The 26086-nt window shown below is 42.0% G+C and overlaps 1 protein-coding gene across 2 annotated transcripts in view; it reads right to left on the bottom strand.

Annotated features, from left to right (window-relative positions):
• The window catches only part of MAML3 (mastermind like transcriptional coactivator 3), a 418575-nt gene that overhangs the window by 238268 nt on the left and 154221 nt on the right, over window positions 1-26086 (bottom strand). The window lies entirely within an intron of this gene.

Genomic DNA, 26086 nt, shown 5'->3' with positions numbered 1-26086 from the left:
TAAGGTGTATTTAGTTCTTTCCTTTGCAATTTCACTGCTCTGTTTCTAAATGTTAAGACAACACTACCTACATTTACCTTCCTTTGAGACTATTTTGACTGGGTACTATGTTTATAAAGAGTTTGAATTCTTCTGAGAAATTCAATGATCACTAAATAGGGAAGGTATTATTCTTACTATTCCACAGAAAGCTCAAAGGTATACATGTTCAGCTACCGACAGACAACCATCCATTACATTATCCTGAAGCAGATGCCAAGGATCTGAATGGGGGAGGACCGAGTCAGGTGCGATTGTCCTTGCAAGGTCCCACCGTGGGTCCATCCTGGGCCCCTTCTTCAAAATCATTTGTTTGTCAGATTCACTTCCTAGCCTGGCTTCTTGGAGGTAGATTGCCTTAATTTCTGGTTCTACATTCCTCTTAGGAATGTAGAAAGTGGAAGATAATAAAAAGTGGAACAATGGTCATGGTCTGAAATACACTAACAAAGTCTGTTAAAGGAAATATCCGTTTTTGGTATGTCATGCTTTGGAAAAGAGTTCTCAATAAAGAGGAAGCAGAATGAGTCTCTAAGGGAAGTGTAATTACATTCCTAACCTAATTCATCAGCAAACTAAGAAGTCACACATATTAGAGGGTTATCGCTCACCTAAAAGGCTCATGTTAATCCATGACTTCCTTACTGCAAAGTGTTAATAAATCATCATATCAGTGGACCTCTCCCAACTGGTGTTGCCTTTTAGACCACAAAACTCACTTTTTCAGAGTGATTTCAGCACGACTTACAGAACAACTAGTTACACAACTTGATCTCATTGAAATATTTGGTGCCTGCTGATATGTTCAAACAAATTCACCAGATCTTGAGTATGTTCTGGCAATTAAAGCTATTAAGTGAGTAGATAGACAGCAGGTTATTTCATTGCTGGTTGAAAAAGCTGGCTTTCTTTTCTCCCCTTTTTATGTGACAGCACTGTAATTAGCCTTAATCAAATACTATTTGTGTTAGGTGCTGTAACTTTGCTTCCTTAGCCAGGAAACTCTGCCAATGTAGGAAAAGCAGAAATACAACTCTGGTCAAAAATCGAGATGGGCATGAGGTATATGGGAACTCTGTGCTATCTTTGCAATTTCCTATGAATTTAAAACTGTTCTCATATAGAAAGTTTAATTTGAAAGAAAAGCAAGAAGGAGGGAAGAAGAGAGGAATGAAAAAGAGAAATGCTATTTAATGTGGGACTTGAACAGCTTACTATGTAAGAGTAAGCGTTCTGTATCTATTAAATATTAGTTGTTAGAACTAGTAATATTTTGAGGTTAAGGAAAAAATGTCATGCAACTCTTAGAGCCTCCCCAAAGGACTTCATCATTTTAGGAGCTGTTGCACAAGGGGAAGGGCCTTCTGGCCAAACAACTAATAGTCATTTGACGAAGATAGGATTCATTTTACTCCACCCCAAATGGTAAGACCAGGCCATCAGCTACTTTGAATAACTAACTTACAACTTGTGGAAAGTACTGTGGTAAATGCCACAAGTGCCACATTTCTAATTCTTCTCCACTAGAATTCCAAACAATGGGTCTTCTGTTTATTTTAGATTTCTCCCCTATCTTGATTAATGCAACTCAAGTAGGCTTTCTATCCAGTGGTGTGCCGGCAAATATTTAACAACCAGCTCTACAGGAAAAAAAGCCCTGATATATAACTTCTGCCAATTTGATGGTGTGAGAACTCCCAACGACGGCTGATTTCGAGTACCAACATGACTTTACTGAACAAAGAATTAGGAATAAATGTGCATAATCACAAGCCTATACAAGTCAACTCTGGTATACAATAACAAGTGACCCCAAAGATATAAAACACCGTTGCCTTCAAAATTAGATTGTAATAATTCAGGAGGGGTAAATACATCCTATAACTTTAAGAGAGCTTGTCTCTTAAAATGTTTTCACTGTTACTTAGGTCCAAAGCCCTTGTGCCTTTATAAACCAAAAATAATTTTCTGCCAGTGTTTTTCTTTAATGACAACCTCACAATCTGTATAATCTTATAAAGTAAGCCACTCAGATTTTAATGACACAAAACATGCTGAAAGTTCAGAATTCTTCTATATGACCTTGAGAGCTGAACTTTTCCATTTTTGTTTTTGGCTCATTCCAAGTTCTTCTTTCCTTTAACTATAAGGCACAGCCAGTCAGCCTGTGTGGCCTATGGGTCTGCAGAAAAGGCTGAAATCACCGAGGTTTTTATTGTTCCCTACAACTACCTCTGAGAATAATGACACCTTAATATCTTTATTTCCTCTCCTATAACACAAATGATCTGCTTCAAAGAAAAAAAAAAAAAAACTACCTTATATAAAAAAGTACACAAGAATGAGAAAACTACATGTTTAACAAAACAATTACAAGATAGGAGCATTTTTTTTTTTTGCATATTAAATGTATACAGCTCTTTCTAACATATCAGTCCTTCATTCTTTTAATCTACCTGAGATTCTTTATTTAACTGTGTTTTTCAAATTTTACCTACAGTACACCTGCTTATTGCCAGTGTTATTTGCCTCTTACAAGAAGGCAAACGCAAACAAGGCTACAGTTCACAGGATTGTGGAGGGGGGAGGGGGCAGTAAGGAAGGGCACTAGTGACAAATATCTGCCCAAGGAATGTAACTAACTTGAAGAAAAACATTCGCATCATGACTATACTACTGTCTTTTTCCATCAGCAAGCGCCAAAACCAAGCAAACAAAAAGCCACTACCATTCGCCCAGCACCCTGAACACAAACGATGCTGGCAGAGCAGCTGACATGAAAAAATACCGCTTAAAACAAACCAGAAAAAAATTGCTTTAAATCAAGTCTTCCAGCTTGTTTCCATCGTGTTCACCTTTGTATCATCTGAATTGTGTACTGTGTGCATCTGTTACCTCTTACAAAAAAAAAATATATATATATATGTGTATATATATATATATATATATATATATATATACACATACATACATATGCAGGGTTTAATGTCTTCCTATTTTTTGAACTTTTAAAATTCTTTTTTACTGAGCACCCCATTTATGATGAACACATTAGGTTATAACACATGCGGAACACGGCACACTATACCCCCTACCAATCACCAGATGTTAGGAACTAGAAACATGCAAGGATTTTTCATGTTAGAAAAATGGTGGAAGTCAGCTCATCAAAGGTAAAACAGACAGAATATGTCCCTGCCTTTGCCTCTCCTAAGATGCATTTAAATTCACTAGGCTCATCTCTAGTTTGACAGGATTATTAATGGGATGGGCTTACCACTCCTGTGGATGAATCTGTTAGCCACAGGAAAGCCTTTTCCTATCCTGGATGTGTCTGTCTCACCAGTGCCTGATGACTGCCAGCTAATCTTCAAATTAACCAGAGATTCTGGCTAGTGATCAGTTTCTAACAGAGTCAAACTGGTAACATTATTACCACTAAATTGGAGTCTAGCTTTTTTTTTTTTTTTAACAGAATATTTTGACCTTAACCAGAAGACTGACTAGCAGGCTTTAACAGTGATAGAAATACTCATCATAAACGAAAAAGTATTCCTCTTCAAAGATTGTGGCAGAGACCTCGTAACTTCCTACTAATCACATACACTAGCCCTGCTACAGGAAGATATTTAAAAAGATGTGAAGAATAAGGATTTATTTGAGGTATAGACAGATACAGATATAGATATGAACATCACAGAAATAGCCAGAGACATAGGTATATGCTGGTAAACAAACAAGTATTCATACTGTTGTTAACAATTGGGAATAAATTTAACTGTGCATCAGTTAAGAACAAAACACACAAAGGCATCCTTATAGTCTCTATCAAAAGAAACAAACAAAAGCATACAGCAGCAACGGAAAAGAAGTCTTGTAGGGAATCTTCACAGATACTTGGGAATTCCTTCCTGCTGAGTAAGAAGCAAAGAAGAGGTGTAAGGAGGAGGCACATAGGTGTTCAGTGCAAGCAGCCTAGCCCGGCAACATTTACGGTCTGGCCCCGAGATTGCTTTTCTGCCTCTTCATTTGTGTACTTCCTGTGGGTAGCGTTTGGGACACACAAGAAGGAAAAGGGACTGAGAATCAAGCTGGCATTTAAGTACAATCTTACTCTATTGCTCTGCAGCCTAGCGTACATTCCTTTTTAAAAATAACGTGAAAAAATATCAAGTTGGCTTTCCTGTTAAAGGACACACACACACACACACACACACACACACACACACACACACACACACACATATCTATTCTCCATCCCCAGCAGTTTCCCAAATGAAATCTGCCATCCTGAGGCTGCTTAAAGAAGGCAATGAGAGAGGCTCTCCCTGCCAGGCATAAAGAGTTCTTGAGGGCACCTAAAACCAAAAGCCCTTAGGAAAACACAGATGCAAGCAAACTGCAAAATCACGATGTCTGCAGGACTGGATTCTAGTTGGCACAGATTTGGAGATTTTTTTTTAACACCTGGGCAAAGGGCACAGGAGATGGGACTCCCTGCCTCTTGGCTGGCCTTGTATTGCATTCAGATCTTGCTTCTTGTTTTCTTTCCACACCTTTATCTAAATTCATCCTCTCTTTTCCAACAGACATCCCAAAAGACACACACCCAGGCTCCACCTGATTTTAGAGTCACATTAGGCTGTCTATCCTTTCTTAAGAATATTCAGAGGGTAGACAGAAGCCCATACTGGGTTTAGATGAATTTTTTTAAGTTTATTTATTTATTTGGGGGGGGGGAGAAGGAGAGAGAGAGAGAGAAAGTGGAGAGGAATAGAGAGAGAGGGAGAGAGACAGAATCGCAAGCAGGCTCTGCACTGTCATTGCAGACCCGATGCGGGGTCTCAAACTCACAAACCGTGAGATCATGACCTGAGCTGAAATCAAGAATCAGTCGCTTAACTGACAAGCCACCCAGGAGCCCCCAGGTTTAGATGCATTTTAAGTCAAGTAGCACAATGGGCTCCATCTGACCTCCATTAGCTGGCTGCTTTAGCTCAGTGCCTCAGTTTCTCCTGAGGCTTTTAATTTCCCTTGAGACATCTATTCCAAGTACCATAAGCTGAGTTATTGAGCAGTAGGCAAAACCATTCTTATAGTTAACAACAGCTTAATATTTATATAGCACTTATGAGCCAGGCACTCCTTGAAGCGTTGTATCTATATTAACTTTCTTAATCTTCACAAATTCCCTAGGAAGTGGGTTTTACTACTTTGACCCGTTTTACAGATGAGGACACTAAGGCACATACAGGTCAACTAGCTGCCACCTTGAGATATAGAGGGACTGGAGGACTACAGTGGCACATAGCAGAGGCCTGCTCTCAATTACTATCTGTTAGTAAGAACTTTCTCAAGCAAAGAGGACTCTTTAATCAAATGCCTTCATTTGCATGTACTTTAGTGGTCCTGGGAAGTATAGGAAGCAAATCCCCTCTACTGAAGAGTAGAGAAAGGGGAGGCTATCAATTCCTTCATCCTACCAGCATTTTCCCATTGCAGGAAAGCAAGCCAACCAGCATGCTGTGGCAAAACTGCCTGGAAGCATTCATACAAGTGATTGTTAGTCAGACAGCAAACATGAGCAAAGGCAAGAGAAAACAGGCAAATGGTGCTGAGTGGTCTAAGCCAGGGTGAGGAGGAAGGTGGACGGAGCAGGGTTGGCCCCTGGTCAATGGGAGACCTCAGATGAATGCTCCCGGAGCCTGAAGCATGGTCAAGATAAGGATGGGCCCTGACCTGCAGAGGAAGGACTGTGCAGAGTGTAAGCCCCACTCCTCTTTCCAGATCACCTCACTGCATACCCGTCAATGCTGGCTGACCAAAGACTTGCACCCAGTCCTCTTAACATAGACAGACAGACAGACAACGAGACAGATAGGAGAGAGAGAAATGGCTTAAAATACCAAAGACTGAGGTAGCCACTCCTCACTTCACCCCTATTCTTTTCTGCTTCCACACATTTTTGCATCAGAAAATCACACTTGAAAAAAAATGAACACACATACACACGCATGAGTGCGCATGCACACACACACACACACACACACACACACACACACACACACACGGTATCTCCTTTCTTCATATGCGTCTGTCAAGGACCTTACAAGCATGAAAAATTTCCACATTTCATAATTTACAACAAACTTTTCATTTGGGTATTAAAATGTAGACATTTGAAAAGCTCCCTGACACCACTTTTCCCTACAATGGTAACATACTTATGTAAAAGAATTCACAATACAGATTTTATGTTCATATTCCTTAATCTTCACTTCTTTCACTTCAACTTAACTTCCCTCATAGGAAACAGCTTCCAGACTCCCCTTCAAATATTCATAAAGTCGACTGTAGAGGAGGAAATCACGTTCCACCTAAACACATCCATCCCAACTGCCTCTCAACCTGGCTGCCACGTGAATGCTGGGAGCCATGATGATCCCGGCAATTCTGCACCACAGACAAAGGAGTTTCTGTGAGGTGAAGCAACTGATGGAGTGGATACGTGCTAGATAATGTCTTGGAGTTCCTAAAATCTTGATATAGATAAGAAGAACCAGGTTTTTAGATCTGGGTCCGCCACTAACGTCTGACCTTGGGCAATAGCCAACAGCACTTGGTGAGGATTTATTTATTAAACATGAGCTCTGAGGTCAAAGGGTCCCTGTCTGCCAGGGATTCATAATTTAGTGAAAGAGATAGAACTATAAACACTAACCACATTTAAAGCAGAATGCAACCAGTGTCACAGAAGTTGTCTGCAAATGGGTGTTACGGAAATGCAAAGGACCGAGAATTTAATCAACTGGGAGAATCAGAGCAGGCTTCACAGACAACGTAGTGTTTGAGCTGGGCTTGGGATGGATTAGTTGGATGTTGATAGGTAGAGAAGGAGCTGAGCAAGAAAGAGGAACACGAGCAAGAGCTGGAAGCAGGAAATGCCAGCCGCGTGCAATGGCAATAGAGTGAGCGGGGGCGCGGAAGCACAGTCTGCGGATGAATGTAGTGCCAGGTGGGAGGAAAGTAGATGGCGGCTCCGACAATCAAGGCAGGGGCTCTGGATTTACTATGCCCACGTAGGGTTTCAAGAGGAAAACAGAGCAATCGTTTTAAGACTGGACCAGAGAAACAAGAGATGAGTAAGCAGAAGGGAGGTTAGGAGGTCACCCAAGTAATTTAAATGACAGATGAGGAGGAAAGTCATTTAATTTCTCAGGGTCTTAGTATCATTTTCTTTTCTCCAAACTAGGGAGCAAGATCAGTCATAGAATAGAGGAGCCTAAGTACCTTGAGGGTGACTTAGGGGCTTGTTTTTGGTTCTAATTGTGCCTGGTACATACCCTCATTACGGCAACTTCCGTGGAATATGCTTTCCTTCTCATGGTTTCCTTTCGTGTCTGTCTCCTCACTGTTAGAAGTGCCTTATAAGCAGGGCCTATGCCTTTTTACTGTGTTTGCAGAGGCCTAGCACATAGTAGGCAGTCAAGTATCTGAATTATTCTACTCAATTATTTCCAGTTCCCAGATACAAGCATGGAATTTCCCATGACAACAGATAAGGAAACAAGAATCTACATTTCAGATTTATACTGTTAGCTAGAAACTATCATTCTATGCCAAGGACGCCTTAGAATATATACCTATATTCTAAGGATGTTGGGATTAATTTTGTGGTCCCTTCATATCCCAGTTTTTCCCTCTAGTTTTCAAAAAGTACAGCCACCAGCCCCCACCCCCTTTGAATGATCTACCCCAGTACAAATACTTCCGTTGCACCTTCTGAATTATGTAAATGGCACCGCAGCTATGACTTGCCACCAGCCTGCGGGGCCTCTCTCAATCAACTACCACTCTGGTGACTGTAAACTAAATTACCGAAGTATCCAAACGACTCTCTTCATCTCTAGCTCAACAGATTCTTCCTTCCTTCCTTCCTTCCTTCCTTCTCTCTCTCTCTCTCTCTCTCTCTCTCTTTTTTTTTGGTAGGCCAACGTGGGGCTTGAATTCATGACTCTGAGATCAAGAATTGCATGCTCTACTGACTGAGCCAGACAGGCGGCCCAACAAATTCTATTTTAAATGTCAACTTTTCCCCATATTCTTGCACACACAACAGGTATAACTGTATTTAATGATGCTGGTATCTAAACTAACACAACAGAACTTACAGAATAAACCCTCAATATCCCCAAATTCAGAAATACAATAGTGTATAATTTGTCTCATACTTTATAGTGATATAAATAGGACCAAAAATGTAAGGGATCTCTTCAACCTCTAATGACTTACTTCTCTCCTAAGGAGTTATTTTTTGCATTAGCCTGATTATTCTCTGAAACTATTTTAAAACTTTTTAATTTCCATATGGCAAATTCATTTATGGCCATGACCTAACCACCTTTAATATCCTCAACACTGCCATTTTTTTCTGGTTAAGAGAAATTACTTTCGTAGCCCCCTTCATTTCTCTCTTCAACACTAGCATTTAACTTCTTTTGGAGGACCATTCCTCACAGAGACACCGTGTTTCTATCGCTCTATGAAAATTACCTCATTCAGACTTGGAAGAGACCTTTATAAGGGTTCTTTGCAACTGGGATGATTTGCAGCAGGATTGGCTCACTCAGCAGTGAACCCACTTACTCTTGTAACCCATCAGCTTGTAAAGTCAAGATTCAAACTTATGAGTTGGCAAAACTGCAAACTTCTTCCTATCTCAGATCTTTTGGGTTCATTTAAATACACACAATGTTAAATCCACAAATAACGGGGGTCTGCTATGGAACCAATAAGTGTTGTCCTTTATAGTAGTAGCCACACTGAGAGGCAATATACCAGGGTTTGTCACAAAAATATATCCAATCCATTGCTCAAAATGTTTACAGAGCTCGACTTTGAAATGGCTTGTCAGAACCAGTTCACAAGCCTCATCAGAAAACAGACGCCACGATTTTATAGTCACATCTTGTTTTTGACCTGAAGTCGTATTATTCCATGGGATCGCCACTCACCTTAGCCATTGGACTTAAGCTCTTATGCTTTTTTTTTTTTTTCAACATTTATTTATTTTTGGGACAGAGAGAGACAGAGCATGAACGGGCGAGGGGCAGAGAGAGAGGGAGACACAGAATCAGAAACAGGCTCCAGGCTCTGAGCCATCAGCTCAGAGCCCGACGCGAGGCTCAAACTCACAGACTGCAAAATCGTGACCTGGCTGAAGTCGGAAGCTTAACCGATTACGCCACCCAGGCGCCCCTCTTATGCTTTTTTAATTCCTACAGCAGTAAAACCCATGAAAAACAGTTGCTACTATATAAAAGCAGTAGTCAGAAATTTGTTAAAAGGAGGGAACTTTTTGGGAAGATGAAAATGTTCTACATCGTAATTGTGGTGATAGTTACATAAATACATACATTTACCTAAACTCACAGAAGTGTACACTGAAAATTAATGAATTTTATTTTCTGTAAACATCTCAATTTTAAAAACCGAAAAGAAGTATGAATCGAAGGAGATTTCCAAAGGGGACCTGCCCATATCTAAAGTATGAAAATTTATGTATGAAGATTTTGACGACTCTAAAAGAACAACACTCATTTATAGTATTTAGAGAACTTTATACATATATACATAAGCATACAATAAAATACAACACAGAATACTTTCCCTAGAATATGTGCAAAAATACCAGATATTTCATTGTATCTTTCATACAACTATACTATCTGGATTCTCTTTCAGTAAGACTATATTTCTGATGAATTCATTGAGCCATTTCCACTTTATCTTGGATTTGTGACCACTGATAGTCATCTCTTAGATGACTAGTTACAGTCCGGTGTGTAGCCATAAATCAAGCTACTTGACTCACTGGGGTATTTCGTCCCTCTTCTTAGCATTACTGTAATAGTGGTCTGGTCAGCTGAGTTAACTGACCTAGGCATAGAGTTGGACCATGGGTCACTAATACTGGACTTTACAAGAGTTCTCCAAAGCCAGCAGGATTCCTCCACAAGTTTTATCAAACCTCAGGAGCTTTGCTTTGGCTGCTGTGCATGAATAGCAAAGGCAGACTGAATTCACTTTCCGTACTTCAATCAGTTGAAGTCATACAGACAACAATAGTTGGTCATACACAGGCCACACTCAAAACAGTGCCGAATTTATTGGCAAAGATTGAAACCCTGGAAAGTCATTATTGATTTGTTTGGGTGGGTCTGCACTTTAAAGGTTAAGTGTAACAAGCCTATGTTCTGGGCCACAGCCTCTTGGAAAGCACTTTGTTTCATTGCATACTTACTGGAATAAGGACCTAGCATCACTCCCACATGGAGCTATTTTCAAGTAAACCTTATGCTTCAGGATGATATCTCTGGGTCAAAGGAGAATTAGGCCTCCTGAAATAGCTCTGGTAGGCCATCAGCATCTGTGAATCAAACTAATAGTTTTCCAAAGAAACAGCTCAGAGGATGAGACTCAGCCATACTATCTTTCCCTTTTGGACAAAGCATGGTAAAACACACACACACACACACACACACACACACACACACACACACATTTTGTTTTTAATCCAAATTGCTTATTGAAGCTTCAAAAATAGATGTATCAGTAGACATGAGAGAATTATCTTTTACCATTTAATCAGAACAAACAGCTCCAAGAAAGGCAACATTTTTCATTCTCCCATCTAACCACATTCGCAAGCAAATTCCTAAAATCCAACACCAAATCACACACAAGTATTTTATGTGGCTTTCCGATTCAGATTATCTGTGAATTCAAGATGTGACAGATGAATTAAGGACCTATAATACTCCTTTAAAAACAATCAAACCCAAACATCCACTTACTTTTATATTTAATTGAACTTAATAAGCATCTGTTACCTAAGTACTATGTGAACCACTCTTATAAGGGACTTTGGGGAAGTATAAGGCATAGTATCATCCCTCAATGAGTTTATAATCTCATCGCAAAAAGCTATTTACGCACTAAACAACTAGCTAAGTGAACTTGAACAATGTTCTGAACTTTGCTGGGCCTCAGTTTCCTCATCTGTAAAACAAAGGAGTCAGAAGAGATGATGCTGAGGGCCCTTCAGGTCTCAAATTCCACAGGACTTTTGGTAAGATTCGTATGAGATCTGCTTAGAAAACAGTGCAAGACAGCGTATCAGAGTCCAATGCACACTGCAAGTAATCAATACAACAAGTCAGAGCATAGAGAGATCAGTTTTGGGGTGGCAAAGCTTTTCTAGAAGAGCAGAAACTTCAGCTTGGGCTTGAAGGATGAGTAAGACCTGAAGGGGTGAGGGTCACCCTTTACTGAGAGTGCAGAGGGCTTTTGCAGGGTGAGTGGAAAAGTTCTGCAGGGGCAGGGAGGATGAGGAGGAGTCTGTATCTGACTCTGGGGATGATTGGAGTGTATGTTGTCAAGAGGTAGAGGTTAAGCAGGGGAAGTAATGACTCGATGTCATGATACGATTAACCTGTAGATCAAATCACACTGTACTTCTCAGAACCATGCAGGAGCATCCCATCTCTCCTAGATCAAGGCCAAAGTGCTTGCAATAGTCTAGAGGTCCTGCATCAAATGCTCCTCCCCACGCCCATTAATGCTCCCCTTACGTCTCACTTCTCTCCTCCACCAGCTTTCTCAGACTTTTCCTCAAACACTAGACAGACTTCAAGCTTTTGCACATGCTTTTCCTCTGCCTGGGCTGCTCTTCCCTCAGGTATCTACATTTGGCTACCTCTTCGTGTATTTGCTTGAAAGTCACTTTCTCAATAAAGCCTTTCCTATCACCATATTTTAATATTTTTTAATGCTTATTTATTTTTGAGAGAGAGAGAGTGGGGGAGGGACAGAGAGAGAGAGAGAGAGAGAGAGAGAGAGGATTCAAAGCAGGTTCTGTGCTGACAGCAGAGAGCCTGATGTGAGGCTCAAAGTCACAAACCGTGAAATCATGACCTGAGATGAAGTGGGACACTTCACTGACTGAGCCACCCAGGCGCCACATCATCATATTTTAAATTACAGCCCACTGTTTCCATACACACAGAGCCACACAGACTCTCTCTCTCTCTTTCTCTCTCTCACACACACACACCCTTCCCTACTCCCCTTCTCTGCTTTATTTTTTCCATAACATCTACTATATTCTACCATGCTATACCATATATATTAGACAATGTGTCTCCATCTGCAACACTTTCCCCCGTCCCGATTTGAATGTAAACTCCTCGAGGGCAGGGATTTCTGTCTGTTTTATTCATTGCCATAGTTCCAGAGTCTAGAGAGTCTAGAACAATGTCTGACCTAAAACAGGACCCAAGCGAATGAATGCATGAATATAATGAAAAAGGTGTGAGGCCAAGTAATCTCCCAGGTTGACCCGCAAGCAGGAGAGCCTAGAGGTCATTACAACGGGAGGGTAAGGTTAAGACTGCCTGAACTACAGGAGGCCATGGGAAGAGAGATCGCATTAGGAAGGAACAACCCAAAGGGACCATTAACAAATTCAATATCCAGGCGTGGGTTTTAAAGGAAAGATATTCACCATGGGAGTTAGGAGAATGTTCAAGGGCAAAAGAGAAACTGGAAATGCACTGAAAATAAAATGATGCATAGTTTTATAAACAAATCCCAGTTAGATTTAACTCCAGTTGTTTCCAAACATAATTGATTGCAATTTTCTTCCTGCTTACATTTCTGAGCGTGGCAAAAAGGAAACTAAAAAAGGAGGAAGTGGAAAATGTATAGCATGCCATGTTTTCCTTTTAAGGTAACTTCAGCCTGAATGGCAGGGCAAAACCTCACACACAATTTCACAACTGGTTCTCTGTCAGCTCTCAGGGACACAAAATAGAAGACAGGAAAAGACAGGCGATCCTGTTCTTCTGCTTTGTTTTGTTTTGTTTTTTCTCTTTTCTTCGCTTCATTATGTTTTCTTCTCCTCCAAAATAGCAATCAATGCAGATGACAATACATCTTTCCAACGTCAGCCTTGGTGTAATTAAACATATTGAAAATGGAAAAAGAGAGAGGGTTTGTGGCATAGGCATTACCAGTCTATGCAGATGTTAAGACTTGACTAGAGTCACAGTAAGAAAATACTATATATGTGAAGCTAATATCTTATGCCTGTATTTCTTAGGAAATTATTAACACATGGTGTATTAACACGGTCAGCCAATATTATTTGTAATCATATGTGATACCTTCAGGAGGAAAAAAAAGGTAGCTGGCCCTCTTTCTTATTTAATGTATCTCAAGGGCAGTTGAAAAGGTATATGCAGATGGTATGTAGGAGATGAGCTTTAAAACAGAGTCTTACACTTCTGCTAACTCAAATTTTACTATTACCTCTTTAGAAATTCAGTATTTTTTCCCAGAGGCATTTGCATAATTAAGTTTGCTTCTATACTTGTTTTTCTACCTTTCAAATACATACCCTAAATCAGCCCGAAATCAGTGATTGTCAACCGGGGGTGATTTTGGCCCCCAGAGCACATTTGGTGACGTCTAGAGGCATTTTAGTTGTCACAGCTGTGGAGGCGGTGCTACACACATCTAGTAGACGGAATCCAGGGATACTGCTAAACATCCTACAAATACACAGGGCAGCCCACACAACCAAAAAATTATCTGATCCAAAATATCATAGCGCTGAGGATGAGAAAGCCTGCTCTAAATCAACTCTGAGAGGTCACCAAATTATGAAAAAGTAGTAACGTCTTTAGTCTACGTGTGTCGTTCACATAAGACTAAGTGGCAAAGTCAGAACCTGTAACTTGCGTTGTTTAGAAACGCAGTCAGGCCCTGCTTTGGAACGTTCTGTCCCTATTGGTCATGGTAATTAGGAACATTGAGATTAAATCTCCAGATAAGCATTAAAAAGACGTTCTATGGGGGCGCCTGGGTGGCTCAGTCAGTTAAGCGGCTGACTTCGGCTCAGGTCATGATCTCACAGTCCGTGAGTTCGAGCCCCGCGTCGGTCTCTGTGCTGACAGCCCAGAGCCTGAAGCCTGTTTCAGATTCTGTGTCTCCCTCTCTCTGACCCTCCCCCATTCATGCTCTGTCTCTCTCTGTCTCAAAAATAAATAAACGTTAAAAAAAAAAATTAAAAAAAAAAAAAGACGTTCTGTGCATTCTTCTGTTTCTGCACAGAAGTTCAGGGAAATTCATAATCACAGAATCAGGGAACACCAAAGCTGAAAGAGACCTCAGAGGTTATTATGACAAACACTCTCATCTTACCCAGTGGGGGTGAGAGGGTGGGGCGGGGTGGGGATGCGCAGTGAGGTCAGGGGACTTGCTTCCGGAACTACAGCTGGTTAGTGTACAGCTGGGCCTGAAACTCACCCTCGACCCTCAGGTTGGTGCTCCTACTTCAGTCAGAAGCGGACATGGAAAATGGCGCCTGAGACGGTCACAAAGAAATCCTGGGACTGAAGTCTACCTCCTGATTTCAACCTCAAAGCCATTAAGCTAATAAGGAGATGCGTGGTGTGCTGTGCTCTTCACCCTTGGGAGGGGCGAGCCACCCAAGCAGGCAAGGATTCAGCGCCAACTCTGGCTGCACACCTCTCCCCAGGTCCAGCCGGCATTAGCCAGGACCTCTCAAGGGGGCCTGTTAACAGGGAAGAAGAGTCTCAACAGCTGGCAGGGACATCTCTAGTGCCAATTCTTTGAGAAAGTCCTACCAAAAAATGAAGATCTAGAAATGCTTTCAAAACAAGTGGCATAGGATGGCCTCCCTGCTCTTTCTCCTCCTAGATAAGGGGCAGTGTGCACCCTCACCACATCCTGCAGATGCTTCCCAGGGCTTCCTAACACCAACCACATCATAATAAGAAAGAAGAGAACACACAACGACACCAGGCATTTGTGACGTCCTCTCTCCCTGGGGTTGCCAGTCTCGGCCCTGGTGGGCTGTCAGAGAACCCTGGGTCTCTTCCTGCATCTCTGTTCCTGATCTGCTCATGGTGGCTCCTCTGGCTTCCCATGGATGCCACCCCTCCCAGAGACCTTACCCGTCAGGCTGCCCCCTTCCAGCTGCCACCACCTGGCCTTTCCCAGCAGAACCGGCTGTCGAGCAGGAAGCAAATATGTCACCTCTCCATTCCAGATGGCACTGATACAAGTACACATTCCCCTTTCCTTTTCAGAGTGTTTTATGACGAGTTACTTTTAGAGAAACTGACAAGAACAGAAGCAACAAACCTTCCTGCGTGGTATTAGTGAATCCTATCAGCCACCGTTTATTAAATATCTTGTAGGCGTCTGGCCTTATGTTAGATGTTCTTTCTGCATTATCTCTGAACCTTTCACCAACCCCAGAAGGTAGGTATTCTTACTTCCATTCTAAAGGTGAAGAAACCAAGGATTTCAGGCCACTACAAAGCCAGTAAATCACATTTTAAAACGTTTTCGTCTAAGTTACCTCTTTCTTCAACATGATGTAGGGTCTAGACTTGCCTGGCTCACCGCTCCATCCTTAGATCTTTTTCTCCATGTTCACTTGAACATGACTTCTCCCATTTTGTGACCAGAGGCAGAGCTCATCAGTCCTCCCCTCTGAGGCACCCACTGCCTGCACCTTCTTGTCTTCCCCATCTCCAAGCCCCTTCCCCGTTTCCACGATGGTGTTCTCCACCTGCCGCCTTAGCTCCATCCAGGCCCAGCCACTAACAGCTGGATTTGTGGTTTTCTAGAGCAACCACCGTTAGTAAGTGGGGTCTGAGACTATCCCACTGTCCCACACGGGGTCTGGGTGGGTATGGACAGAGTCTTGGCATGACTGGGCATCAAGCTGTAGTTTCCCTGGACTATCCTACTCTCTGCTTGGCTGGCCGGCTTGCAGCATTTTGGGCAAATATTTCCCCAACCATTCAGTTTCCTATAGAACCTGATCTCAGCCCTGACACTTAGCTGCTTGTCTGGAGGCTCCTTCCTACCTGCCTCTTTATGCTGGGCATAGAGCCCAGCTCTTGGATCCTTTACTTCATCGTGAAGGGCCTTTTTGGCTTTACAACCTCTATACCCATAGATAACAAAGACTGTTTCTACCCTCAGAATGAGATGGCACACTCCAGGCTTCTTCCTTGAAGATGCCTTCTCCCTGTGCCTCCTACCCCCTCCCCTCACCTCCTTTGGCCATTAGCACAGCCTTCTTTTGACTTCATTTTATCCCAGTCTCTGAAGCGTGGGGAGGGCCTCTGGCCAGTCTCCATTCCTGGTTGAGACTCAGGCTACTTCATTCTTCGGATAGGAGAACATATCAGAAAGCCAAACAAACACCATGGGCCACAGTCTACCCACCCCTTAAATCCCAGTAATTTAGAAAGACTTACAGAGGTGCCTTTAGTCTGATAATAGAATAAGTAGTCCAAATCAAGAGTCACCTGACTCAATGGGGGGTGGGGGTGGGAATTCATTATCCATTCAACAAATAACTACTGAGGGGCTCCTCTGTAGCCAGCACTGGTCCCGGTATGTGGTGCTGGGGATCAGCAGTGAACCAGGCAGCTGAGGCTCCTCCTTCAAACAACTCATACTCTGCTGCAGGAAGACAGGCAATAAATGAATAAACAAATGAGAAAACAACCGTTGGTGGTAAGCCTCATGCAGAAAAGTGAAATAGGGGAATGTGATAAAGAGAGAATGGCGTAGTCAGAGAAGTCTCCTTGGTGGGTGATCCTCAGCTGAGATCCGAATGACAAGAAGAAATCCAGGCAAAAGTCCAGGGCTGGGAATAGAAAAAAGGTCCGTGTTGTTTTTTTTAAATAACCTTTTATTTTAGAATTGTGTATTCGTTTGCTCGGGCTGCTGGAGCAAAATACCACAGACTGAGCGTATTAAACAATAGAAATGTAATTTCTCACACGTCTGGAGGCTGGAGGTCCAAGATCAATGTCATTAAGGGCTGGGTTCTTCTGAGGCCCCTTTCCCTGGCATGCAGATATCTGGCTATTCTCTCTTGCTGTCTTCTCACACAGTTGTTCCTTGTGCGTGTGTACCCCTGGTGCCTCTTCCTTTTCTTACAGGAACCGCAGTCATAGTGGTTTAGGACCCTACCCTCATGGCCTCATTTTAACTTACTCAGTGACCTTATCTCCAAATCTTGTTCTATTCTGAGGAATGGGGGATTGGGACTTCAACACATGAATTCTGGGGAAGGAAGGAGAGGGATAGTCAATTCAAAGAGTTTTAAATTTACAGAAAAGTTGCAAAGATGTAGTACAGAGAGTCCCCATATACTCTACACCCAGTGTCCTCTGTTATTCATATCGGGCTGGTACATTTATCACATCTAATTGTGGACTGATATGGACACATTACTATGGACCAGAATTAACACTTTATTCAGATTTCCTTAGTTTTTACCGCACGTCATTTTTCTGTTCCGAGATCCCACCCAGGATATCATAGTCCATTCCGTCAGTATGTCTCCTTTGGCTCCTCTCAGCCATGACAGTTGCTCGGACTTTTCCTTGTTTTTGAAAACCAGTTTGGAGAAGACTAGTCAGCTATATGGGGAGGACTAACCGGCTTACAGAATGCCTCTCACTCGGGATTTGTCTGATGTTGTTCTCATGGCTATGCTGGTGTTACAGGTTTTGGGGAGCAAGTCCACAAAAGTGAAGCGTCATTCTCATCACATCATATCAAGGGTGCATGATATCAACATGATTTACCACTGTTGATATGAACTTAATCATCTGAGGCAGTGTCTGCCAGATTTCCTCACTGTAACGTTATTCTTTTTTCCTCCTCACCACATTTTCTGCTTTAGGGAAAAGTCACTATGTGACTATGGGAGCACGTTCAGGAGTAGGAAATTGTGCTCCACCTCTCTGATGGCCGAGTAATCTACATATATTATTTGAAATTCTTCTGTGTGGGAGATTTGTCATCCTTTCCATTTATTTACTTATTCAATAATTTATTTATATCAGCATGGACTCATGGATGTTTATTTATACTTTGGGTTATAATCCAATGCTACTTTATTTATTTTGTTGCTCAGATTGTTTCAGTGTTGGCCACTGAGAGGTCTTTCGGTTGGCTCCTGTGTCCCTTTGGCAGGCTCCCATTACTGTTGGCGGGGGAGCGGGGGAAGGTTTGAGTACTTCCTTACTTCTTGCCATTATGAGATTCTCCAGGCTCATCTTCTATACTTCTGGCTCCAGCCCTATAATCAGCCATTTTTTCAAGAAGCCCAGATTCCTCTTATCGGAGAATGGCACGAGAAAGCAAGAGCTGGGCAGTAGATGTGTTCATTGTCCCTGGGATGTCGTTTCTAGGCCCTCTGTGAGTAGTAATCTGTGTATACACTCACAATTATAAATATTTCTATTTGTATCCAAATGGAACTATATTAAATTGTTCATACTTACATGAACAGGAGTTGAAATTAATGTCTCCAATGCTAGTCGATTACCCGAAGGATCATTCTAGCCTTCTCTCCTTGTTTTGCCGTTAACACCCCACTTCTCAACAGTTAGAAAACTGCCTCCCACAATCCACCATCCATTTACGAGGTTGTTCAATTTCAATATCCATTACAGTTGTTTCAGAATTGTTAATCTGTACCTTCCACAGGAAAAAAACTATCAATTAGAGAACAGTGCTTATGTATGGCTCCTTTTGCCTTGAGTTTTGCAGGCCCTACTTATTTCTAAAGCTACATAGGTCAGCACCTTTGTTCCCCACTCTCTTCAATGAAGCTATTTCATATATATGTAGTAGATTTCTCTGTCAAAATTTGCATTCTATCTAGTATCTTCTGACTCCCCAAAAATACATTTTTAAAGTTTGTATACAGTAAGTTTCACGCTTTGTACCGTAAAGTTCAATCAGTTTTGATAAATGCAGTGTCATGTTTCATCATTGTAGTATCATAAAGAATAGTTTCACCACCCTAAAAACTCCCCTGTGCTTCACCTATTCAACCCTCCCGTTCCCTCCAATACCTGGCAGCCACTGTTCTGTTTATCTCTATAGTTTTGCCTTTTACAGAATGTCATAAAAATAGAATCCCACAATATGGAGCTTTTTCAGCAGCATGAACACCAATGTTTTTATAGAGAGGTGATGGCCAACACTGTTCAACATTGCCGAGTGGTAAATAAGTACAGAAGAGTGACAGGTACCAGCATACTACAGGCTAGGTCTAGACATTTCCAGCAATAGAGCTGAACTTACTGGCAGCTATTTTAGTTCTCAATGTGACTGATTCGAGTGTGAGAAGAGGGCTGTAAAACCAAGGGGAATCTTACCACGGAGCAGAGCTCTGGAGAAGGAAAGATCACATTTCAAAGATCCCCAAACATCACATGTTGGGTAACAGGCTGAAGGATGAGCCAATACTCCGCAACAGTTTAAGTCTCGTAGCATGCAATAAAAGGTCAGTGCTTTTAGATGTGCTTAAACTATTTATCTGAGCTAAAATGGATTGTGATCAACAGTGAAACATGCCCAATTAACTTGGGAATCACTTAAACCAGCTGTCTATGTCGTTTCGCTAAGAAGCCCCAAATGAAGAATGCATATGCATAAGGATTAAGATTCTGTGCTCTCTAGAAATCACCACATGTAGGTAGGTGCCCACTGAAAGCCTCATCTCGGGGCAGGACCCACATGTCTATATTTGCCCTGGCTTGTGGGGAATTAGCTAGACTTCCACCATGTGCCACAGATGCCAAGGAGGATGCAAGAAACGAAGAAAAAACACCCAAAGAGGCAACAAAGGTCTCCACTGAGACCCTCACAACAATTTCTTTCTGTAAATTTTGGAATACAAGCTCTTAAAGATGGGCTATGCAAACAGACCAGATCTCCTTGCCATCTCTAATATGATACTTTCTCCTACTCTTCTCAGTCTCATTCCCGCTGGCTTCCCAAGTTCACTGGTGGACCTATTAGCACCAATCATGTTGTTCCTCCAGCTCTACCGAAAGCGGTATCAGGAGGAGCAGGGCAGCAGACCAACACTTTCGTCCATGGCTCTCATCTTCCCCCCATAGATGGCTAGGTACAAACTGCTTTTTCTGCTTTTGGTGACAGACAATATTATCTCTTGTCATCTGAGTATATCACATGTAACAGTCACTTATTTATTTGTCTCTCGGCTGACCTCCTTCTCCTTCTCTTGGGTCCCCTTGCATTGAGTATCAAAGTTCCTTAGTGTACTATTAGGGACAGGCATAGTCGCCAAGATCCAAGGAGAAAACATCTTGGAAGGAAGCTGAGAAAATTGTGTATCCACTGAATGTCTACTTTTTTTTTTAATAACGACTTTTAGTCATCATCAGTGGATTAAACACACACACGCACACACGCACACAACTGATTAGTTCTGGTTGTTATTCATTATTCTCCCACTTCTTGTTTCTAAAAAATCTGCATTACAAACAACCCTCCAGGATCTTATTCCAATCAACCTATCTCAAGTCTTACAATTAATATTCCTAATACAACCACTATGCCATTCGACTTTTTTTTTAAAGCAACAAAAACCAATGCCAACGAATCACGAATCTCCATGAAAAGAGGGCCAGAGAGGTTAACCGCAGAGTGAATTTGACATTGCAAAGCAAGAACCTCCCCTGCGCTTCTCTGTTCAGCAAAGCTGGCGGTCTGAGCGAACACAGGAAATGCAGTAAACACACAGTAAACTGTACACACAAAGCAGCCATCAGCAATTTGCCTGGTGGGGTCGGATAGCATGTGGCTGATAGGTCTCAGGAGATGAGAAACAAACAGCCATGATGGATTAAGTGATTGCTATTGGCTGTGTGCTTGCCCTGAATATTTCACCATGGACAGTAATCAATTACTAGAGACCAGTAATGATACCAATCAAATGCACTTAGCACCTCTGCACTATCAACCTGAGGGTTGCCAAACTGCCAGTTTGAAAGGCTTAAGGCTGTGTGAGAAGTGATATGTGAGGTAGCCACTGCGAAGACTTTAGATCGGGGGGAAGCAGGCTTTTTTCCCCTCTTCGCGTTAAAAAGATAAATGGAGAAATTAGCCATTCACCTGCCCTGCATTAAGGTTTCTTTTAAAACAAGCAATATTCTCCCTCTCCCTCTTTCCCAAGGGGATGACCGTTTATAAATATTTTGGCATAATTTGAAGTCTCCTGGTCAGCAGTTTCATGTGAGCAAACAGCCTCAAAGAAAATGATGGAACAGAAGCTGTGGTAAAGCAGAAAGACGGCCAACCTATTGCTTCTGATTACCACCAGTCACCATCGAGTTCTGATGCTATGATGTCATTCCCTGTCTTTTTCTTCTGTGGTGGGAATGCTGTGCATGATCCTGTGTGTCCAGAATGCCCTGGCCTAGCATGCTGTTCTTTATGGTGTCCATGAGAAGTTGAAAAAGAGTCTGTCTGGGTTTCCAGCATGTCAAAATAGAAGTCAGTCCCACCTCTTCTTGGGTTTAGGCATCCTGTCTTCTCCCTTCACAGGCATCTTCATGTATAATCTGGGAGTTCTCAGGAAGAAACACAGAGCTGTAAGTTTGCAGAATCTTGTCTAACCCTGGGCTTCTGGTGCTCTCTCTTCTGTTGCCTGTTAGTTCAGTTCCAGTCTTTAGTGAAACAGTGGCCTGCCCCACACTTACTACTTTGACGGACCTTTTGCTTTAACAATAACGAGAACTAATCAAAAGGGGGTGTGGAGGGAGCCTCCGAAGAATTGTCCCACACTTCATTCTTGAGGTTTATTTTTGCTGCGTTTTAACAGTTTTTTCCAGGTAAGTATAAATTCCCTTTTCATGAGCTGGAGAGAACGAAAAAGACTAAGTCGATGGAAGGCTTCCATTAAACTGTTGTTTACCAATCACTTTGGCTCTTTGGTTGTCCTGGCTTAAACTTACACAAGACAGGGTAGGAAAGGACACAAGAGAACATTTTAGGCTGGTGGAAATAGTCTGTATCCTAAATGGGGTGGTGGCTACATGAGTGCATACATTTGTCAAGGCTCAAACTGCACACTTAAAATCGGTGCACTTGTTGTATGTAAATTTTATCTCAATAAAATTGGGTTAAAAACTCCTAACAAGCAACTTGTAACTAACAAGACAGATCCTCAGATGGGAAAGTGAGATAAATATGTCCTTATCTTACCCCTGTTGAATGGGGTGATTTTTTCAATACAACACATTCTGAGAATCGCCCCACTCTGTGCACGGAGCAGCAGTGCAAAATCCCAGGGCATGCTCACTGTTCAACCGTGCCTCCTCTCAGAGGCAGCTGTCTATACGGATCGACTACACTGCAAGCTGCCTCGGTTGGCAGGACTGCCCCCTCCCCCTCCCCAGAGATTTATGAACTCTGCCCATGCAGGAGCACAACCCAGAGTAGGGCTCTGGACGGGAGAGAAGCAAAAATCTCGGCCAAGGACACAAATCTCTCAGAACCACCAGAGGTGCTGCCCTCCAGTAAAAGAACGTTCTGAATGGATTCATTCATGTCCCATTATCAAGATTGTTCCTAATAATATGCACCACCTTACCTATGCCACAAGGGCATTGTTAGAATTAATGAAATAATGAGGCCTCTGGAGTACTTCCCCAGTGAGAATGCCAGGAGAATCAGAATCATCAGCCTCCCCCAAGCACGAATTCAAGGACGAAATCTTTCTGATGGCTTTAGCTGCCTTCTCGCTCTCTCTCCCCATTATGGTATCTCTATTATGCAAACATGGACAAGGATTTGGTTGAACTTGTCACTCAGGTGTGTAATTCTTCAGCTGCACCCTCTGCGCTTTGGGATGCTGTTACACATCTGTGAGTCATGGACCCCACAGACCTCACTGTGAAACCCAGCCATTCCGCCCCGTTCCTATCCCAGCAGCATCACCAAGTGACCTGTGATAAGCTTCTTCCTTACATATTCTGGTTATCCTTCTATCCAGCATTGGTCAGGCTACTCTTTTCCTCCGGAAGACCATGGTCATGCCACGGCCTTTAGAGGAATGGATAAGAGCAGGAAACATGTAAACCTGTTAATGCCGTAACTGGCATTTTCCCAGTTTTGTTTATCTAGCCCCTGCCCTTAGCACCACTGCTCCCTCCCTACTTTTTCACACTTTTTCAGAGTCGAAAGTGCTGTTGACTACAACTGCTATAGTTATATGAGTAACCAGTCTCACTACACAGAAATCGTAATATTTACTTATCTGGACAGACCTAAAAATCACATGTAATAAAAAAAAATCTGGGGGTGCCTTGGTGGCTCAGTCGCTTAAGAGTATGACTCAATCTCAGTTCAGGTGGTGATCTCACGGTTCATGAGTTTGAGCCCCCTTTGGGCTCCATGCTGAGAGCGCGGGGCCTGCTTGGGATTCTCTCTCTCCCTCTTTCTACCCCTCCCTCGCTCGTGCTCTCTCTCTCAAATAAATAAATAAACATTAAAAACATCTGGATACCATACTATTTCTAATGCTTGTGAATCACATGTGCTAAAAATATAACTTTAGTAAGAATATTTACTAAGTTAAAATGTAATATTAAGATAATATTGGGGCTCCTGGGTGGCTCAGTCGGTTAAGCGACTGACTTCGGCTCAGGTCATGATCTCACAGTTTGTGAGTTCGAGCCCCGCGCTGGGCTCTGTGCTGACAGCTCGGAGTCTGGAGCCTGCCTGTGTTTCCCCTCTCTCTGCCCCTCCCATGCTCATGCTCCATCTCTGTCTCTCAATGATAAATAAATGTTAAAAAATTAAAAAAAAATAATATTATAATCAATTCATAAATATTTACAACACAAATCTTGTCCTTGAAAATAATATTATTGGAGGTTTAAAACGCAAGGGTTTATTTCTGGATTCTCATTTCTGTTCCATGTGTCCATCCTTGCACCAACAGAGTATCTTCTTAAATACTCTGACTTTACAGTACATTTTTTTTTAAAGTTCATTTACTTTGAGAGAAAATGGGGAGGGGGAGAGAACAGGAAAGAGAGAGAATCCCAAGCAGGCTCTGCACTGACAGTGCAGATCCCAGTGTGGGGCTCAAACTCACAAACCAGTGAGATCACGCACGACTGGAGCTAAAACCAAGAGTCAGATGCTTAACTGATTGAGCCACCCAGGTAACCTCCACCCTTTTTTTTCTTTTTTAAGTTTATTTATTTTGAGAGAGACAGAGAGAGAGCAGAGAGAGGCAGAGAGACAGGAAGAGAGAGTACATTTTAAAATACTATATATGGATATTATCTGTTCACCCTTTTCAAAACTCTTTTAGCTACTATAGGTCCATTTCATTTCCCTATACATTTGAGGGCCAGCTTGTCAATTTCTACAAAAAAATCCAGCTGAAATTTTCACATAGGGATTGCACTAAATTTGGGGGAGAATTGCTATCTTGACAACAGCTTTCCAATACATGAACTGGAATGTCTCTCCATTTGTTAAGATATTTAATTTCTTTTAGCCATATATGATAGTTTTCAGTGTACGAGTCTTATACCTCTAATAACTTTATTTCTAAGACTTTCCTTTTTCAGATACTAGTGGGAATAGCATCACTTAATTTAATTTTCAGATTGTTTATTACTTATAACAGAAATGGAATGTTTTTGTATATTAATCTCATACCCTGCCACTTTGTTGAACTCATTTATTAGTTCTAATAGTGTGTGTGTGTGTGTGTGTGTGTGTGTGTGTGTGTGTGGACTTCTTGGGATTTTCTACATATGCAATAAAGTCATCTGCAAATAAACTTTTCATTCTTGATGTTTTTATTTTACTTTTGCCTTGTGGCACTGTCTATAACTTCTGGTATAATACTGAATGGAAGTGGCAAGAACTAACATCCATGCCTTATTCCCTGTCTTAGTGGGAAAGTATCTTATCCTTCACCATTATGCATTATGACAGCTGTAGGGTTTTTGTAGATGCCCTTTATCGGGTTGAGGAAGCTCTCTGCTATTCCTAGCGTGTTGAGAGTTCCTATCATGGGTAGATGTTGGATTTTGTCAAATGGTTTTTTTCAGCATCTACTGAGATTAAAAATGTGGATTTTGTCTTTTATTCTATTAATGTGGTATATTACATGAATTAATTTTCAGACCCTAAACAAACCTTACATTAATAGAACACTTAGTTTCTACTGACTGCTTCGATTCCTGAGTAGGGGTCTCTTCTTTCTTTGCGTATCCCGTAATATTTTGCTTAAAAAGGACATTAAAGATGCATACATTGTAGTAATTCTGAGTTGTAATATTCCCCTCCCACCCCTGAGGCTGGTGGTTGTTTCTGTTTCTGTTCATTTCTTTAGCTGTTTAGTAATTTTCCTGGATTAATTCTGTGAAATCTATGTCCCCTGCAGTGTGAGGTCACTGATGACTCTTCTCAGTTTTGTTTTTTAATTCCTGTTTTTATTTTTAATCCTGGTTTTTCTAGGAGTGCCTGAGTGGCTCAGTCAGTTAAGCCTCCAAGTCTTGATTCTGGCTTAGGTTATGAGATCAAGCCCTACATTGGGCTCCATGCTGGGCAGGGAGCCTGCTTAAGATTCTGTTTCCCTCTCCCTCTACCCCTCTCCCCACCCCAGCTCAAGTGCTCTCTCACTCTCTCTCTCTCTAAAACAAAAGACAACAAAACAACACAAAAGCAAACACAAAAACCAGGTTTTCTAGTTGTCACCCCTGTGTCTGCACAGCTGAATGATTGGTCAGCGCTTTGACAGAGATTGTGATCAAACACTTCAAGCCAGTAAAACTTCCATTCTCAGTGGATGGATCTGCTTGTAGGTAGAGGAGCACACTCAAAGTTCAGGCCCTTTTCAAGAGGATCTCCGCCTTTGCTCTCCACTGGGCCCTTCCATGTTTCCTCTATGCATGTGCCTCAGCCTCAGGAGTGGCCAGAAATGTGTGGGTAACTTGGGCCCTCTGTTGTCTGCTGCCTAGAAGTATGCTTACCCCAACTATTTCTGCGACCGAGAATAAAAGTGCCACTGGCCTCTCCAATCCCCTGTCACCGAGATCATTATGTCCTCCACCAATGCCACTGGTCGAGAGCCCACCTT

This window comes from Puma concolor, chromosome B1 (genome assembly GCF_028749965.1).
Source record: "Puma concolor isolate L17-30 chromosome B1, mPumCon1.1.hap2, whole genome shotgun sequence".
Lineage (NCBI taxonomy): Eukaryota > Metazoa > Chordata > Mammalia > Carnivora > Felidae > Puma > Puma concolor.
This window is presented reverse-complemented; position numbering and strand designations above follow the sequence as displayed.